The sequence below is a fragment of the Monodon monoceros genome, unplaced genomic scaffold (assembly GCF_005190385.1).
Source record: "Monodon monoceros isolate NGI ecotype Baffin Bay Population unplaced genomic scaffold, NGI_Narwhal_1 Super_Scaffold_1, whole genome shotgun sequence".
NCBI lineage: Eukaryota > Metazoa > Chordata > Mammalia > Artiodactyla > Monodontidae > Monodon > Monodon monoceros.
This window is the reverse complement of record NW_021703765.1, coordinates 64,074,297-64,090,148: the sequence shown is the minus strand read 5'-3', so window position 1 is coordinate 64,090,148 and position 15,852 is coordinate 64,074,297. Positions and strand designations below refer to the sequence as shown.

The 15,852-nt window shown below is 43.9% G+C and overlaps 1 protein-coding gene across 1 annotated transcript in view; it reads left to right on the top strand.

Moving 5' to 3' along the window:
• Positions 1–87: 87 nt before the first annotated feature.
• Positions 88–15,852, top strand: part of TCN2 (transcobalamin 2) — a 33,552-nt gene continuing 17,787 nt past the window's right edge. The window contains exon 1 of the mRNA XM_029228002.1: positions 88–134. The gene's annotated coding sequence lies outside the window, so the exon portion shown is untranslated. The remainder of the gene's footprint in view (positions 135–15,852) is intronic.

Below are 15,852 nucleotides of genomic sequence, written 5' to 3'. Positions count from 1 at the left end.
AAGCCCCGTTGCCTGTTGGGATGGAAGGGGGCGGAAGACTTAGAGGCGACGCAGCGCCTTCTGGGATGCAGAGGGGAGAAGCACTCCGAGGCGTGGGAGTACGAGTCTCCCTTGTCTGAGAGGCCGCCTCGGCGGTAAGTGAAGCTGGGCGCGCTTCGCCGGTGGCTATTGGCTTTTACTTTTGTCCATTCGCTGTTACCGGGATAAACAGAGGAAAAGCAGACTTTTTTCTTCACAGGGGTGGAGAGACTCGAGAGGCCACTTATATTTTCTGAGCCTTAGCGGAGGGTTGAAAAATGACGAAAGACCAAGCAGAATTACAGAACTCGTGGTATATTTAAAATAAACATTTAAGACGTTTTGAGCTTTTAATATGTATACACAAATTTCGTAGTGTGTTCCTCAAAGAATAATTACAAATTTATACAAATATTCACACCAAGTGGTGTGGTCTGGGAAGCAGGTAAAATTCGTAAAATTTGATGTTTTCTTCTTTCAGGCCTCTAAACTCCATTTGGAGATTGCCTCAAATTTTTATTTATTTATTTATTATTTAAGTTATTTTTGACGGCTGCGGCACATGGGATCTTCACTGAGGCATGGGGGATCTTTCGTTGTAGCTCACAGGCTCCCGGTCGTGGTGCGTGGGCTTCTCGCTAGTTCCGGCATGAGGGTTTTTCCCTCTCTAGTTGTGGCGCTCTGGTTCCAGAGCGTGTAGGCTCTGTAGTTTGCGGTACTTGGGCTCTAGATGAGGCGCGAGAGCTCCGTAGTTGTGGCGCACCGGCTTAGTTGCCCCTCAGCGTGTGGGATCTTAGTTCCCTGACCAGGGATCGAACCTGTGTCCCCTGCATTGTAAGGTGGACTTTTTACCACTGGACCACCAGGGAAGTCACAAGATTGCCTCATTTTTTTTTTTTTTTTTTTTTTTGGTACGCGGGCCTCTCACAGCTGTGGCCTCTCCTGTTGCTGAGCACAGGCTCCGGACGCGCAGGCTTAGCAGCCATGGCTCACGGGCCTAGCTGCTCCGTGGCACGTGGGATCTTCCCTGACCGGGGCACGAACCCGTGTCCCCTGCATTGGCAGGCAGACTCTCAACCACTGCGCCACCAGGGAAGCCCCTGCCTCAAAATTTTGAAATTGAGGCCCTGTGAATGTGACCTCACCCAAAGTTGTAGTGATAGAACTCACCCTTTAAAGGTAAATACAGACATTAAACACTGGCTAGTGCTTGTTTTGAACAATGTGCATTTTATTATGTACTTTCAATTAAAGCTAAAGTAAAGTAAAAACCTAGTGATTCTACAAACAGCGAAAAATGAAATGAAATGAAAACCAGCTAGGGGAAGGTGAGCTGGCAGAACTTTGAATGAACTTGCCAGAGAGGTGTGAGGAAAACCAGGGTCATGTGGTGCTCCCAGCAGAAGACCAAGGAGTGTTCCAGAAGTGGGGCAGGAGAGAAGGAAGGATGGCAAAGATTGGTGCCACCATGAAAGTTATAAAAGGTGCAGAGGTGGTGGTCTCTATCACATCTCTGTTTAATTCATCAGTCTGGTACCTGCAGAAACTGGATTGATTCTGGAGAATGACTATAGATTACTGTGAACTCAAGCAAGTAATAGCTCTGATCACAATTGATGCGCTTGAAATTGTTTCATTGCTAGAGCAGATTAATAAGGCTTGAGGTATATGGTTTGTTGCCATTGATTTAGCAAGTTCATTCTTTTACATTCCACTTAGAAAAGAGGATCAGGACTTCCCTGGCGGTCCAGTGGTTAAGACTCCACGCTTCCAATGCAGGGGGCCCGGGTTCGATCCCTGGTCTGGTAACTAAGATCCCACATGCTGCGTGGTGTGGCCAAAAAATAAAGAGGATCAGAAACACTTCTCATTCTCATGGAACTGACAATAATATTCATTTAGTTTTACGTTGGGGCTATGTTAACTCTCCTGCCCTCTGTTATAATACTAGTCTGAAGAGATCTGGATCATCGGAACAGCCCACAGATGTGACACTGATCTGTTACACTGATATCATGCTGATCAGACAGGACATGTAGAGAGGGCTCTGAAGCAGGTCCTGGCTGCAGAGCAAACCGTGCCCCACTTGGAACATCGGATCCAGCAGACCCTATGGTGTTGGTGGAGTCAGTGGAGGGAAAGATTCAGTATAGAGCTTATGGCAAGCCCCAGTGGGAGAATCACAATGCAGAACTCTGGAATTCTTGGGCAAGGTCATGCCACCTACTGCAGAGAAGGGTACACCATTGAAGAAATACCTGCTGGCTTGTTACTGAGCCCTGGTATAAAACAGTTGGCCATTGGTCATCAAGTGACCAAGTTCAGAACTTCCAATTATGAGTTGGGTTATTTTGGACCCAGTGAGGAATAAAAGTAAATGGGCCCAGCAGAGGTCATTGTAAATATAATCAAGCCCTCCTGGGACCAGAGGGCACAAGTAAGCTGCATGAGCGAGTAGCCTAGGACCCCTATTGCACACAACAGTTGCTCCAAAATCCCTTCCCTGTTTGCCCCTAAGCCTGTATGGAGGTCCCATGTGACTAGCTGAAAACGAGGAGGAAAAGACTCAAGCTTGGTTTATGGACAGGTTGGCTCAGTGCACAGGTGCAAAGCAAAAATAGACCACAGCTACATAGCAGCCACTTTCAGAGTTGGTCTTGAAAGACAGTGGAGATGGAAAATCTTCCCAATAGGTGGAGCTGCAAGCAGTCATCCGCTTTTTATGGAAGGAAAAGTGACCTAAGTTGAAAATACAGATAGGTTCCTGAGCAGTGGTCAGTGGTCTGGCTGTCTGGAAGGGGATCTGGAAGGAAAAGGACTAGAATGTAGAGATAAGGAGATCTGAGGTAGAGGCATATGGCTGGATGAGAGAAATAGAGAAAACACTGAGCCTCCAATATGCCACTATTCCTTGAGGAGACCAACTGGCCACTTGATAATTCAGCTACAGTGGGCCTTTCTGTCCTGGAAATGTCACCAGTTTGTCCTCAGAGAGAGAGATACCTAACCTGGGCAAGGGTCTGCCTTGTCTGCCTGCAGACTCAGCCAGAGCCACTATTCAGCAGCCTATGGAATGCCTGATCTACAAGCATGGAATCCCACGTATCATAGCCTTCAACCAGGGACCTGTTTTACATGCAGGGAGGTGTAGGAGTAGGCCCATGGCCTTGGGATCCCATGGATATACCACCTACTGCACCATCCAGAGACATCCACCATCACAGAATGCTGGAACAGCCTTCTACAAGCATAGCTGAGTTACCAGCTTGGAGGAAATATTCTGTGATAAGCCAACCCACTTACTCCCGATGACTCACTGGGAGAATATTGTGCTTCCCATTCCTGTAACTCTGAGCTCTGCAATGTTGGAGACCCTGATCCTCAAAGAGGACATGCTTTTCTCAGGGGACACAGAAAGGGTTCCATTGAATTATAAGTTGTGGCTACCACATGGGTACTTTGACCTTCTTGTGCACAGGGACCAGCAGGTTTGAAGAAGAGTCACTGTACTGGCAGGAGTAGTTGACCTTGAGCAACTGGAAGAGGTCACACTGCTCTACACAATGGGGATGGGACAACACGTGCAGTACCCAGGTGAGCTGCTTGGGAGCCTCCTGGCACTCCATTGCCCACTGCAACTGAGAATGGACACATGAATTACCCCTGGCATGAAAAGAGTTAACATACCAAGGGTTCACGACCCTCAGCAATAAAGTTTGGGTTATGCTATCAAGACCTGCTGAGGTAAGAGCTGAGACTCAGGTGAGTTTAGGATGGATGGTGGAAGAAGATGAATACCAACTGCAGCCCTGAGTCACGGATCAACCAAAGCAATGGAGGTTATGGCTTATTCTAGTAGCATCCCTTTTCTTAGTTTCCACTCAGGAAGCGAGGCCCATGGAACTATCCCTGAACCTGTGTGGAGAAGTAAATGTATGTGGTGCAAGGGGTAGACTGTAGTGGCTTCAAAACATGTCTCTCAGGCCTCCTACTGTGGGGAGCACAATTGCCCAATCGCCCCAGCTGTGCTCTGAAACCCATCGAGTGCTAGTGCAAAGGCTGTGCTTCCCATGGGCTCCCAGCCAATGACTGAGCACAGCAAGAATACTGAGGGAGGCCTGGTCCTTGGAGTCACAGGACTCCTCTGCTGGGTGACTGTTTTGTGTCAGTCTCAGCCTATTATAGATAGTGATGCTATTGGCTAGGAGTGCCTGGGGGGCCTGTACTACCAGTGGGAGCCCCCCACACCCCAGACATTTCCCCAACTGGAGCCAGTGTCATGGATGGACTAGTCCTTGTGGTTCTCACTGTGATTGCAAGATACACCTCAGCAACAACCATTAAGGAACTTTGGGGGGAAAAGAAAAGGTTTATTACAAGTCCTGGAGGGTACCTGGCATGTCTGGGGCCACACAGCAAGGTCACAGGTAGAGAGAGAGCATGCACCTGGGGTTTTGCCTTTATTGGGGTTGAGGATGAGGTGCCTAGGGTTTCACAGGTTCACTCTTTATTGGCAAATTTAAAACAGAAGAGCCAGAATTAGGACACAGGAAGGGAAAAGTGGGGTCACTCAAGCAGTCAGTTATGTAGGTTACCCAGGACTTTCTAAAAGGGGAATTTTGGGGAATTCCCTGGGGGGTCTAGCAGTTAGGACTCTGCACTTTCACTGCCCAAGAGGCAGGTTCAATCCCTGGTCAGGGAACTAAGATCTCACAAGCTGCTGGGCTAAAAGAAAAAAGTGGGGGAGGGACTTCATGGGTGGGGGCAGCCTGTCTCCTTATCTATTTGTTTAACTAGTAACTGTGTCCCGCAAAATGTTTGAGGTGCGTGTCTTTGAAATGAATGCCTCAGCAATCGAAAGCTTAATGTCAGGGACTTAAATTTAAAAAAAAAAAAAAAGCTTACTGTCAGGCACTTACACTACAGTAACTTTTTTTTTTTTTTTTTGGCTGCATTGGGTCTTTGTTGCTGCGCTCGGGCTTTTCTGTAGTTGCGGCGAGCAGGGGCTACTCTTCGTTGTGGTGTGCAGGCTTCTCATTGGGTGGCTTCTCTTGTTGCAGCGCACGGGCTCTAGGCACGTGGGCTTCAGTAGTTGTGGCTCGCAGGCTCTAGACCGCAGGCTCAGTAGTTGTGGTGCACGGGCTTAGTTGCTCTGCGGCATGTGGGATCTTCCCAGACCAGGGCTCGAACGCATGTCCTCTGCATTGGCAGGCAGATTATTAACCACTGAGCTGCCAGGGAAGCCCCACTACAGTAACTTTGATCCCAGGGCTTGCCGTAGGCCTTGATGAAAGTTTCTTAAATCTCTACAGCATTAATTATTAGAGAAATGCAAATCAAAACTACAATGAGGTATCACCTTACACCGTTCAGAATGGCCATTATCAAAAAACCTAGAAACATAACTAATAAGAACCTGCTATATAAAAAATAAATACAATAAAATTCAAAAACAAAAAAAATCTAGAAACAATAAATGCCGGAAAGGGTGTGGTGAAAAGGGAACCCTCCTGCACTGTTGGTGGGAATGTAAATTGATACAGCCACTGTGGAGAACAGTATGGAGTTTCCTTAAAAAACTAAAAATAGAACTACCATATGACCCAGCAATCCCACTACTGGGCATATACCCAGAGAAAACCATAATTCAAAAAGACACATGTGGGCTTCCCTGGCGGCGCAGTGGTTGAGAGTCCACCTGCCAATGCAGGGGACAGGAGTTTGTGCCCCGGTCTGGGAAGAGCCCACATGACGCGGAGAGGCTGGGCCTGTGAGCCATGGCCGCTGATCCTGCGCGTCTGGAGCCTCTGCTCCACAGCGGGAGAGGCCACAACACTGAGAGGCCCGCATACCACAACAACAACAACAAAAAGACACATGCACCCCAATGTTCATTGCAGCACTATTTACAATAGCCAGGACATGGAAGCAACCTAAATGCCCATCAACAGACAAATGGATAAAGAAGATGTGGTACATATATACAATGGAATATTACTCAGCCATAAAAAGGAACGAAATTGGGTCATTTGTAGAGATGTGGATGGATCAAGAGACTGTCATACAGTGAAGTAAGTCAGAAATAGAAAAACAAATATCGTACATTAACGCATATATGTGGAACCTAGAAAAATGGTACAGATGAACCTGTTTGCAGGGCAGAAATAGAGACACAGATGTCGAGAACAAACGTATGGACACCAAGGGGGGAAGTGGCAGGGGTGGTGGTGGTGGTGTGATGAATTGGGAGATTGACATATATACACTAATATGTATAAAATAGATAATAAGAACCTTCTGTATAAAAAATAAATTAAATTCAAAAATTCAAAAAACAAAAAGACACGTACCACAATGTTCATTGCAGCACTATTTACAATAACCAGGACATGGAACCAACCTAAATGTCCATCAACAGATGAATGGATAAAGAAGATGTGGCACATATATACAGTGGAATATTACTCGCCATAAAAAGAAACAAAATTGAGTTATTTGTAGTGAGGTGGATGGACCTAGAGTCTGTCATACAGAGTGAAGTAAGTCAGAAAGAGAAAAACAAACACCGTATGCTAACGCATATATGTGGAATCTAAAAACAAAAACAAAAAAAATGGTACTGATGAACCTATTTGCAGGGCAGGAATAAAGAGGTAGACATAGAGAATGAACTTGAGGACATGGGGTGGGAGGGTGAAGCTGGGGTGAAGTGAGAGTAGCATCGACATATATACACTACCGAATGTAAAATAGCTAGTGGGAAGCAGCAACATAGCACAGGGAGATCAGTTTGGTGATTTGCGATGACCTAGAGAGCTGGGATAGGGAGGGTGTGAGGGAGGCTCAAGAGGGAGGGGATGTAGGGATATATGTATGCATGTGGCTGATTCACTTTGTTGTACAACAGAAAGTAACACAGTATTGTGAAGCAATTATACTCCAGTAAAGATCTATTAAAAAAAAATATCTCTACAGCAGTCTCAGACCTCCCTTACCTATTTCCTTCCTTCCCTCTCTCCTTCACAGGGGTCAGACCTGCACCATAGTCTGACAGGTCCACTGGCTTCCTCTGGTTCCCTTTCCCTTTATACTCATAGAATTTTCCCCGATCAATCCTATGCACATCTAATACCATCTTGGCATCTGCTCTTGGAGGACCAGGACTAACACAACCAGTCATAGATTTATAGCTTGATTTTTCACAAACCAAATACACCCATGTAAGCAGTACCCAGCTCAGGAAACAGAACATGACCAGCACCCAGGAGCCCTCCCTGCAGTGCCCCCTTCCAGTTCCTATCCCTCAAAGAGAATCACTCACTAATCAAATTCCCACATCATACCTTAGTTTTGCCTATTTTTCAACTCTCTGTGGACAAAAAAAGTCACCTGCTGTATCAGTAAATAAAAAAGGATGTTCCTGCCATCAGGCCATCAGCCACTGCAGCAGCCTTACTGGGCATCCTTGCTACGAAGTCCAAGCTCATACTACTCACTGCACGACAGGCCAATAAATTGAGAGATGAGTTGTTGGGGCAAGGAATAGCGACTTTATTCAGAAAGCCAGCAGACCGAGAAGATGGTGGACTCATGTCACAAAGAACCATCTTGCCTGAGTTAGAATTCAGGCTTCATTTATACTAAAAGGAGAGGGAGTAAAGTCAAACATTTCCTGGTTCCGGTCAGCCTCAGGAGGGGATGTGTTAGTTTCCTCCTTCCTGTAGTCATTCACAGGTGGGCCTGGTCAGGATGTGAGCTAAACAAAGGGAGTTTAGCTTAGTGCTCATCACCTGGGAGGCAGGGGTCCCAGAGGTGGGTCATTATAATTCAAACTTATAGGCAACATCCCTTTAGTGATTAACTTGTAATAGAATTCCCTATTACACCCTGAAGGGATTCAGATGGAGAAAAACAGGATACTAGCCCTAGATAGCTAAGGTGCATATCAAAGGAATGATTTCAATGAGCCCAGACTCTTGCATCTTCCCATACATAGAAAAGCACTAAATTCATTAACTTGAGATGCCTGTTTTCTCTTTAATTAACAGTAATCTTTTGATGTTCCAACTACCTGGGCTTTTTGTTGTTTTTCCGTTTGTTTGTTGTTTCTTTGTGTGTTTTTTGTTTATTTTTTTGCAAAAACTCCTCTATGTATCCTGGCTCTTCCCTTACCTCTTCAGAACAGTCCCTTAGTTATCTGAGAGGCTGTATCCTGGGCTTAAGTCCTCAGAAAGTCTGCTGAATAAAACATAATTCTAGGGCTTCCCTGGTGGCACGGTGGTTGAGAGTCCGCCTGCCGATGCAGGGTACATGGGTTTGTGCCCCGGTCTGGGAAGATCCCACATGGCGCAGAGCGCCTGGGCCCGTGAGCCACAACAGTGAGAGGCCCGTGTACCGCAAAAAAAAAAAAAAATTCGGCATGGGGGAATTCCCTGGCAGTACAATGGTTAGGACTCTGTGCTTCCACTGCAGGGGGCACAGGTTCAATCCCTGGTCAGGGAACTAAGATCCCTGTGTGGCACAGCCATAAAAAAATAAATAAATAGAAATTGGGGATGGGGTCAGTTGACTGTTTCTGTCTATAAGTCTTATGCAGTTGAAATCATGAAAGCTGGAATAGTCTGAGGGCTGGAGAAGCTGGGGGCTGGCTGGACATGCTTCTGTCTCTTCAGGTAATCACAGGGCTTCTTCAGGTAATCATGTGGATTATTTTCCTGGGCCAATTTAGGCTTCCACCCAGGATAGCAGCCTCAGGGTGGTTGGACTGTTTACACAACAGCTCTCAAGTGTTGCCAAGAGCAAGGTGGCAGTGCATTATCTTTTCTGACTTGAAGTCATATATTATCACTTCTTGTATATTCTGCAACTTACAAGCAAGTCACAAATCTGCCCAGATTCAAAGGGAGAGGACTTAGACTTTGTGAATGAATGACAAAATTATAGAAGACCACAGTGGGATGGGGTATTGTTGCAGCCATCTTTGCAAAATACAATCTGATATATGCTCTTTGTCTCTATTAATGCTTTTTGCCTAAGGCTATTTGATCTGATAATAATATAGCTAAGCCAGCTTTATTTTGGTTGGTATTTTTCTGGTATATCTTTCTAACCTTTCACTTTTAATCTTTTTGCATTTTTATGTTATAGGAATTTCTCTTGAAAACAGAATATAGCTGGGTATTTTAAAAACCAACCTGATAGTCTTCGCCCTTGAACTGTTTAGTTTAATCCATTTACATGGATTGTGATGGCTGATATATTTGGGTTTCTGTCTTCTGTCTTATTTTTGTTCTACCTATTCAGTTTTTCTGGGTTTCTTTTTTCTCCCCTTCCTTTTTGTTTTCTTTTAGATTAAATTCTCCCCACAATAATTCTGTTTGTCCTTCTACTAGTTTACATACTGTTTCTGTTCTTTAAATGATTATCCAAAATTTTTAACTTACACTTAAAATCAATAGACCCTCCAGAACATAGGAGTATTTATTTAAGGACACCAGCAAAATACCTTCAAAGTCCACAGAAATGATGAGATGATGATTTTAAGGACTCCTCCTTTTTTTTAAAAAGAAGTAGACCTTATTTTGGGGACTTCCCTGGTGGTCCAGTGCTTAAGAATCTGCCTTCCAATGCAGGGGACGTGGCTTCGATCCCTGGTTGGGGAACTAAGATCCCACATGCCACGGGGCAACTAAGCCCACGTGCCACAATTACTGAGCCCATGTGCCACAACTAGAGAGAAGCCTGCGAGCCGCAACTAAGACCCAATGCAGCCAAATAAATAAATAAATAAATAGATAGATAGATAGATTTTATTTTTAATTTTTCCCCCCTGCCACACCACACAGCATGTGGGATCTTAGTTCCCCGACAAGGAATCGAACCCACACCCCCTGCATTGGAAGCGTGGAGTCTTAACCACTGAACTGCCAGGAAAGTCGCCAGGACTTTATTTTTTAGAACAGCTTTAGCTTTACATAAAAATTGCGTAGGTAGTGCAGAGAATTCCCATATATCCCACAGTCAGTTTTTCTTATTATTAACATCTAACATTAGTATGGTACATTTGTTACAATTAATGAACCAGTATTGATACTTTATTATTAATATACATTATTCAGATTTCCTTAGTTTTAAACCTAATATCTTTTTTTTTTTTTTCTGTTCCAGGACACCACGTTACATTTGTCATGTCTCCTTAGGCTTCTCTTGGCTGTGACAGTTTCTCAGACCTTCCTTATTTGTGATGACCTTGACAGTTTTGAGGAGTCCTGGTCAGGTATTTTGCAGGTTACTCATGGTTAAACTGGGGGTTGGAGGGACTTCCCTGGTGGTCCAGTGGGTAAGACTCTGCGCTCCCAATACAGGGGGCCCAGGTTGGGTCCCTTGTTGGAGAACTAGATCCTAGATGCATGCTGCAACTAAGACCCAGCATAGCCAAAATAAATAAATAAAATAAATAATAAATAAATTTTTTAAAAACTGTGGGTTGGAGGAAGAAGACCACAGAGGCGAAGTGCCATTTTCATCACATCCTATCAAGGGTGTACGCTGTCAACATGATTGTTCACCTTGGCTTTGGTCATTTGGTTGATGAATTGCTCGTTGGGCTTCTCGATTGTAAAGATGCTCTTCCTCCCACCCACTTTCCGTAACTGTATTTTTTGGAAGGAAGTCACTCTGCACAGCCCACACTTAGGGAGTGGGGAGTTATGCTCCCCCTCCTTGAAGGCAGAGTATCTACATACATTATTGGGAATTTTTCTGCATGAGAGATTTGTCTCTTATCCATTTGTCTTAGTCTGTCTGGGCTGCTATAACAAAATACCATAGACTTGCTATAACAAAATACCATACCATAAGTAGCTTGCAAAGAACAGAAATTTGTTTCTCACAATTCTGGAGGCTGGAAAGTCCACTACCAAGGTGCCGACAGATTGGGTGTCTGGTGAGGGCTTGCTTTCTGGTTCATAGACAGCCAAATTTTCACTGTGTCTTCACATGGCTGAAGGAGTGAGGGCTCTCTCCGGGGTCTCTCTTTTTAAAAAAATTTTATTGAAATATGGTTGTTTTACAGTGTGTTAGTTTCAGGTGTATAATAAAGTGATTCAGTTATTTTATTTATATAGATATATTTATATATATATATTCTTTTTTTTAACATTCTCTTCCATTATAGGTTATTACAGGATATTAAGTAGTTCCCTGTGCTATACAGTAGGTCCTTGTTAGTTATCTACTGGGGTATCTTTTATAAGGAGTCTAATCCCATGCATGACGGCTCCTAATTACCTCCCAAAGGCCCCACCTCCAGAAAACATGGCATGGGGATTAGGTTTCAACACATGAATTTGGGGGGACACAAACATTCAGTGTATGTCAGTGTTTATTTATTTGTTGAATCATTTATTTATATCAGTATGTAAGCATGGATATTTATTTTTTACTTTGGGTTGTAGTCTAATATCACTTTTGTTGCTCAAATTATTCCAGCTTTGGCCAGTAGGGGCCCCCCTTCAGTTTGCTCCTGTATCCCTTTGACATGATCAGTGTGGGTGCATGTGTGCATGTGTGTACTTCCTTACCTTCTGGACCTATAAGATGCTCCAGGCTCATCTTGCATATTTCTTGTCCCAGTCCTAGTATCAGTCATATTAGGGGAACCTGGTTCCTTTTATTGGAGAATGGTTATTATAAATCAAAATCTGGGCACTCAGTAATCTTATTGCTACTGTGCTGTCTTTGCTTCTAGACCCTCTCAGCTGACAGCAAAAAGTATGTTTGTGTATACTGTTCTGTTGTGTACACACATACCTATAACTATTTCTGGATGTAACCATCTTTGTCTGTATTTAGCTAAACATGAATTCATGCTGATGTCTCCACCACTACTGTCACCACACAGATCATTCTAGCCTCATCCCCTTGCTTGTCTGTAAACCCCGACTCCAACAGTGAGAAACCTGACTTCTGTAACCTGCCATCCATTTGCTTAATTGTTCAATTCCAATACTCATGTCTGCTAGCATCAGAATTATTAACTCTCACCCTCATGATATAGTGCTTATGTGCAGATCTTCTTGCCTTTATTCTACAGACCCGACTCATCATCACAGTTTCTTAGGCCAGCACTCTTTTTTTTTTTTTTTTAACAAATTTATTTATTTTTGGCTGTGTTGGGTCTTCTTTGCTGTGTGCGGGCTTTTCTCTAGTTGCGGTGAGTGGGGGCTACTCTGTTGCGGTGTGCGGGCTTCTCATCGCGGTGGCTTCTCTTGTTGCAGAGCACGGGCTCTAGGCGTGCGGCCTTCAGTAGTTGTGGCTCGTGGGCTCTAGAGCACAGGCTCAGTAGTTGTAGCACACGGGCTTAGTTGCTCCACAGCATGTGGGATCTTCCCGGACCAGGGCTCGAACCCGTGTCCCCTGCATTGGCAGGCGGATTCTTAACCACTGTGCCACCGGGGAAGTCCTCCCCCACTCTTTTGGTGAGGTTGCTTCATACATTTGTAATACAATTAGATTGTTTGTCACATTCTGCATTCTATCCTGGGATCCCGTCGTCTCCTGAATAATATTTTTTTAATTTGCATGCGTTAGGTTCACTGTATGTGCTGTAGAGTTCTATAGGTTTTGACAAATATGTAGTATTATATATCCACCATTATACTCGCATACAGTTTTGCCATACTTGCTTCACCTATTCAACCCTCCGTTCCCCTACTCTTTCCCCCCAGCCTCTGGCAAGTACTGATCTTCTTACTATTTACCATAGTTTTGCCTTTTCCACAATGCTGTGTAATAGGAATAATTGGAGACCTTTCAGCCTTGCCCCTTTCTTCCCTCGGCAATATGAATTTAAGTTTCACCCCTGTCTTTTTGTGGCTTAATAGCTCATTTATTTTACTTTTTAATTTTTTTTGGCTGTGCCACTCAGCATGTGGGATCTTAGTTCCCTGACCAGGGATCAAACCTGTGCGTCCCCTGCATTGGAACTGTGGAGTCTTAACCACTGGACAGCCAAGGAAGTCCAATAGCTCATTTCTTTTAATTGCTATTTTCAGTTATATAATATTTCATAGTATATATGTACCAGAATATGTTTATCCATTCATCTATGGAAAGACACCTTGGTTGCTTCCAGTTTTTGGCAATTATGTATGAAGTTGTTATAAACTCTCACATGCAGATTTTTGTGTGGACATAAGTATTCATATCTGTTGGGTAAACAGCTAGGAGCACGATTGTGGAATCTGATAGTGAAACTGTGTTTTGCTTTGTAAGTAACTGCCAACTGTCTTCCAAAGTGGCTGTACCATGTTGCATTCCCACCAGCAGTGAGTGACAATTCCTGTTGTTCCACATCCTTGCCAACATTTGGTGATGTCAGTGTTTTGGATTTGAGCTATTCTAATAGGTATATAGTGGTATCATTGTTGTTTTAATTTGCAGTTACCTGGTGACATATGAAATGGAGCATCTTTTCATATGCTTATTTGCCATCTATATATCATCTCTGGTGAGATGTCTGTTCAGGTCTTTGGTCTATTTTTAAATTGGGTTGTTTGTTTTCTTATTGTTGAGTTTTAAGTGTTCTTTGGATAACCATCTTTTTTTTTTGTGCGGTACGCGGGCCCCTCACTGTTGTGGCCTCTCCCGTTGAGAGCACAGGCACCGGACACACAGGCTCAGCGGCCATGGCTCACGGGCCTAGACGCTCCACGGCATGTGGGATCTTCCCGGACCGGGGCACGAACCCATGTCCCCTGCATCGGCAGGCAGACTCTCAACCACTGCGCCACTAGGGAAGCCCCTGGATAACCATCTTTTATCAGATATATCATTTGCAAATATTTTCTCCCACACTGTGGCTTGTCTTCTCATTCTCTTGACAGTGTCCTTAGCAGAGCAGAAGTGTTTTGTTTTTTTTTAAAATGAAGTCCAGTTTAGCAATCATTTCTTTTATAGACCATGCCTTTGATGTTATATCTTTTTTTTTTTTTTTTTTGTGGTACGCGGGCCTCTCACTGTTGTGGCCTCTCCTGTTGCAGAGCACAGGCTCCGGACGCACAGGCTCAGTGGCCATGGCTCACGGGCCTAGCCTCTCCGCGGCACGTGGGATCTTCCCGGACCAGGGCACGAACCCGTGTCCCCTGCATCGGCACGCGGACTCTCAACCACTGCACCACCAGGGAAGCCCTGATGTTATATCTTAAAAGTCATCACCTCTTCCAGAAGTTTTTTAGTTTTGTCTCTTACATTTAGGCCCACTTTGAATTAGTTTTTTGTGAAAGGTAAAAGGTATATGCCTAGGATTAATTCTTTTTTTTTGATATATCTGATTGCTCCAGCACCTTTTGTTGAAATTACTGTCCTTTCTCTATTGTCAGTTGCCTTTGCTCCTTTGTTAAAATACTGGTTGACTGTTTTTGAGGTAGTCTGTATATGGGCTCTCTATTCTGTTCTGTTGGTCAGTCTGTTGATTTTTTGACCAATAGTACACCATTTTGACTACTGCAGCTTTATTGTAAATCTGGAAATCAGGTAGTGTCAGTCCTCCAACTTTGTTCTTCTTCAGTGTTTTGCTGGTTATTCTGGTTTTTCTTTGCCTTTCCACATGACCTTTAGGATCAATTTGTCAATATACACAAAATACCTTACTCGGATTTTGATTGGGATTATTCAAAACTATAGATCATGTTGGGAAGAACTGACATTTAATAAAATTGAGTCTTCCAATCCATGAACACAGAATGCCTCTCCATTTATTTAGAACTTCTTTGATTTTTTTTTTTAATTTTTTTTCCAGGGTTCTTTTTTTATTAAAGGATAGTTGATTTACAATGTTGTGTTAGTTTCAGGCATACAGCACAGATTCAGTTATATATATATATATATTCTTTTTCAAACTCTTTTCCCTTATAGGTTATTACAAAGTATTGAGTATAGTTCCCTGTGTTATACAGTAGTTTCTTGTTGGTTATCTATTTTATATATAATAGTGTGTATCCGTTAATCCCATACTCTTGATTTATCCCTCCCCTTCCTTTGGGACTCTTTGAGGTATAGGTTTGAAGTACATTATGAAAGAGATATCATTTTTTTCTGCCATGTACCAGGCTGGTTTTTAAAATATTATTTATAATAATAATAAAAAATCACTTTAGTCTTCATTATTATTTATTTCTCACTCTTGTGGCCTCTCCCGTTGCAGAGCACAGGCCATGGCTTACGGGCCCAGACGCTCCGCGGCATGTGGGATCTTCCCGGACCGGGGCACGAACCCGTGTCCCCTGCATCGGCAGGCAGACTCTCAACCACTGCGCCACCAGGGAAGCCCATAGTCTTCATTATTATTGAAGGTCTTAACAGTGGGAATGGAAGCGCTCCCAGAAAGGCAGGAGCAACAGCAGAGGAAGGTCCCTTGGCCACTGCTTGCCATGACCTCAGTCAGTTGTCTCCTCAGAGCCTCAGTTTCTTCATTAACAAACTGGTGGATGATGGAGCTGTTCTGAGGGCTAATTGAAAAAGATGTATGTCCGTTGGTACAGGGGCCACTCAGTTTTTATATCTTGAGTCAGAATCTGTTTCATGAACACAGACTGCGGGCCAGTTTCTTGACCTACTTGAATCTTCATAAAAACTCTCCCACATGTGGGTATTGTTATGACCCCTTTAGAGATTAAAAAAACGGAGGCTGAGAAATTAACATGCCCAAGTCCATACAGAAGTAAAGGGCATATTCTGCATCTGAGCTCAGTTGGTCAGATGCCAGGTGTCCTTCTAGCTCAGCCATTGCTGGCCGCACCGTGCAGCATACGGAATCTTAGTTCCTGCGACTGG